This window comes from Aulonocara stuartgranti (genome assembly GCF_965226115.1).
Source record: "Aulonocara stuartgranti genome assembly, chromosome: 22".
Lineage (NCBI taxonomy): Eukaryota > Metazoa > Chordata > Actinopteri > Cichliformes > Cichlidae > Aulonocara > Aulonocara stuartgranti.
Window position 1 is genome coordinate 5750858 of NC_138957.1, and position 4365 is coordinate 5755222.

Sequence of the window (4365 nt, forward strand, 5' to 3'; positions counted from 1 at the left end):
TGTGAGTGTGTTCAGTTTACATTTCCCCTGTCCCGTCAGCTCCGATTCCTCCCAGCTGTGTTGCCCTCCTGTCTCTCATCCCCTGATTACTGGTGTGTGTATTTAAGCCCTGTGTGTTCTCCTGCCTGTTGCCGGTTTGTCTGTATTACGCCGTGTCAGTCTGTGTTCCACGGTGTCCTGTTCCTCGTCTGCGTCTGCGTCTGCGTCTCTCTGCTTCTCATCCCGTTGTCGTATGCTCCCAGGTCTGTTATTTTTTTAGTTCTCCCAGTTTAGGTGTCTTCAGTTATTTGTTATGCCCCACTGTCTGTGAAGGTTCTCAGTCATCCAGGTCATCGTAGTCAAAGGAGCTTGCAAAGAAAAGCGTCTGGACTTCTTTAAGTTACTTGAAGACGTTTCACCTCTCATCCGAGAAGCTTCTTCAGTTCTGAGCTGTGTGAGCTAAGATGTTAAGTTATTCACATAATGAAAACCTATACTTTGTTTCGTGCGAGTTCCCCATTCAAATGCATGTAATAGTCAGAAATATAAATCCAAGCATCACACCTACTCCGAAGTTGATCCTCTTATCTGCCATGGGGGCTACCATTTCCCAGGCATCCCAGGCATCCCATCCCTTGCTGGGAAATGGGCTACCATTTCCCAGCAAGGAGCGGTATGACAGCGTGGAGCTCCACGCCGTTCATATGTGTTGGGCCATAGCCTCCAATAGCATACACCATCCCATCTAGGACAGCGGTAGCAAAGCAGCTGCGAGACTTCGTCATGGGTGCCACAGGCTGCCACTCCTTCAGCTTCGAGACATACTTCTCCACAGACTGGAGGTAATACTGGCCGTCATAGCCTCCCAGGGCATACAGCTCTCCGGCCAGGACCACTACACCGAGAGTGCTGCGACACTCTGCCATACGCTCCACTGAAGACCACGTGTTGGTTTCGGGGTCCCAGCTTTCGACTGTGCTCTCGTGCCTCCGATAGCTAATGCCCTGCCTCATATGTGTGGCGATGCCTCCCACAACATAAACTTTGTGGTCCAGCACCGCCACTCCAAATTCATATCTGGGTACACTGAGAGGGGCCAGTCCTATCCATGAATCCGTCTGAGGGAAATACATTTCCGTGCTTTCCAATGTGGCAAACAGTCCAGCCTTGCCTCCTACTGCAAGCAGCACCTTTGGGACACACCTGGGTCGTGCAGACAACACAGTCTGATAGGACAGCCGGTGTTCAGGCATAAAGTGATATTTGAGGGCCTCATTGAGCAGATGCTTGCAGGCGTGGTCATCTCGTATAAGATGGTTGGCTTCATATAGGCGAGTGAGGAATTTGACGCTGAGCAGCGGAAGGCGAACACAGTGCAGCAGTTGAGCCAGATGCTGCTGTCTCTCAGTTACATCATATTTGATCCATGATTCGAGGGCATAAAATACAGTCTCCTCTGTGACTACCTTAAGGCAATCATTGGACACAATTTCATCCAACTCGGCTCTCGTCAGTTCAAAAAACTCCTCCGTTTGACAGACTTCCTCAAAGTTCTCACAGATGAACTTCGTTGCGGCCAAGCACAGGTCATGACAGCCGTAAGTCTCTGCAAAGCGGGAAATGCCTATACAGTTTCCAGCGTCCAGCTGGCTCTCTAAGAAGGAACAATACTCCTTAAGTACAAGCTTAACCTGGAGTAAGTTGGCAGCGGGTAGCAAAGATTCCACTGTCTCCTGGGAGATAAACACCGTCCCGGTATAAGCATACTCCACTATAGCCTGCAAGGCAGCTTCATCAATGCACTGGAACTCCACCTCAGAGGTCTCCTTTTCTGACAGGTTACACGTAAACATGGCCTTGAAATAAGGACTGATGCTGGCCAGCACTACTTTGTGGGCATGGATCTTGGCATCACCCACACGCAGCACAATGTCACATAGTTCGTGATCCTGCCGCAAGAGCTGGAGGCCTTGCAGCAGCTCCTCTGAGTGAGAATGTGTCAGACTTGCAAACATATAGGACTGGTCCTGCTGGTCCATCTGTAGTTTACAGCCCGTCTGGCGTGCCGCTGTAATGACCGATTTTGCAGTGGCGACGACAGCGAAGCCCGGGCGGCTATCAAGAAAACAACTAAATGCAACTAAATAAAGCCTTTTTGTACAACTTCATGAAGTTGGCTGTAACTTTTGATAGAAGGCTCAGACTCACATATTTATGGCTTTATCTTATAGAATTCAATATCCCCGTGCTGGGTTTTGCAGCTGTTTGAGCTAAGATTTTCCAGTTTTTCACATAATGAAAACGTATACTTTGTTTCATGCGAGTTCCCCATTCAAATGAATTGAAATCGCAAGAAACGCACTGTCCTCACGAAATAAAGCGTTTTTGTACAACTTCATATACATCTTATAGAATTCAATATCCCCGTGCTGGGCAAACAGGTTTTGCAGCTGTTTGAGCTAAGATTTTCAAGTTATTCACATAATGAAAACCTATACTTTGTTTCGGGCGAGTTTCCCATTCGTAACAGTGAGAAACGCACTGTCTTGACGAAATAAAGCGTTTTTGTACAACTTCATATAAATAGCTGTAACTTTTGATAGGAGACTCAGACTCACATATTTATGGCTTTATCTTATACAGGTGGAGGTGACACAAACCACCTGCAACTCAACACCTCAAAGACTAAGGAACTGGTTGTGGACTTCGGGAGGTCCAGAGAAGGTCCACTGCCGGTTCAGATAGAGGGGGAGGAGGTGTAGGTGGTCAACAAGTACAAGTACCTCGGGCTGTGGGTGGACAATAAACTGGACTGGTCATGCAACACAGAGCACCTGTATAAAAAAGCCCAAAGCCGACTGTACTTCCTCAGGAAGCTGAGGTCTTTTAACATCTGCAGGAAGCTCCTGAGGATGTTTTACCAGTCGGTGGTTGCTGGAGTACTTTTCTATGCTGTGGTGTGCTGGGGGAGCAGCACAGCAAAGAAGGACTCATCCAGGCTGGAGAAACTGATCAGGAAGGCTAGCTCTGTGGTCGGCATGAAGCTGGACACTCTGGTGAGAGTGGCAGAGAAAAGGACATTAAAGAAACTGATGGACATTATGAACAATGCTGGGCATCCTCTGCACACGGCCATTAACAACCAGAAGAGTCTTTTCAGTGACAGGTTGGTTCTCCCCAAGACAAGAACTAACAGACTTAAAAACTCCTTTGTCCCACACGCCATCAGACTGTTTAACTCCTCTCTGGAGGGGAGAGGGAGGGGAAACAGGAGGACAAAGGAGGGGGGAACAACTAAGCTGTAGTGCCTCTTCACCTCACTGCACCTTGTGCAATACTTTTTGTAAATAGTCAATGGTGCAATAGACTCAATACTTGAAATGTGCAATTCACTTGTATTTTTATTTTTATTCCTATTTATTCTATTTATCCCCTTCGTATATTTTATTTATATTTGTCTCTGTATATATATATATATATATATATAAATATATATATAATTATTATTATTATTATTATTATTATTATTATTATTATGTAACCTCTGTCGGTGCTGTGCTTTTTGGAAATCGAATTTCCCAGAGGAACCCACCCGAGGGATTAATAAAGTTCTATCTTATCTTAATTCAATATCCCCGTGCTGGGCAAACAGGTTTTGCAGCTGTTTGAGCTAAGATTTTCAAGTTATTCACATAATGAAAACTTGTACTTTGTGTCGGGCGAGTTCCCCTTTCAAATTAATTGAAATCGCAAGAAACGCACCGTCTTGGCGAAAGAAAGCGTTTTTGTACAACTTCATATAAATAGCTGGAACTTTTGATAGAAGACTCAGACATACATATTTATGGCTTTATCTTATAGAATTCAATATCCCCACTTGAAAAATGCGGCTCACAATAAACTTAAATGTAGATGGATAAATCAGGTGTACTACTCAACACTTTCCGCCAAAACTAGAGGGGTAGCTATCTTAATCAAGAAAGATACCCCGTTCAAACATAACTCCACTATAGTTGATAAGAATGGGAGATATGTATTAGTGACTGGGGAGCTGCATACTACTCCAATTATTCTACTGAATGTCTATGGGCCCAACCATGACGATCCAGAATTCTATAGAAAGGTCTTCAGCTTAATTCCGGATATACCCAACAGTAATTTAATAATTGGAGGTGACTTTAACCTAGTATTAGATCCATATTTGGATAAATCCTTGTCCAAAAAAATCACACCGTGTAAAAGCAGTAATTTTATTAAAACATATATGAAGAATATGAATATCTGTGATGCGTGGAGAATTTTAAATCCATCAGGCAGAGAGTATTCTTTCCACTCCCACGTACACAATAGTTATTCAAGGATTGATTATTTTTTGGTGGATGGAAA

At 44.5% G+C, this 4365-nt stretch overlaps 1 pseudogene across 1 annotated transcript; it reads right to left on the reverse strand.

Moving 5' to 3' along the window:
• Positions 1-499: 499 nt before the first annotated feature.
• On the reverse strand, positions 500-2104 carry LOC309698138 (kelch-like protein 28; annotated as a pseudogene). Its single transcript has one exon. The product of its transcript is annotated as a kelch-like protein 28 (transcript).
• Between the last annotated feature and the right edge of the window lie 2261 nt (positions 2105-4365).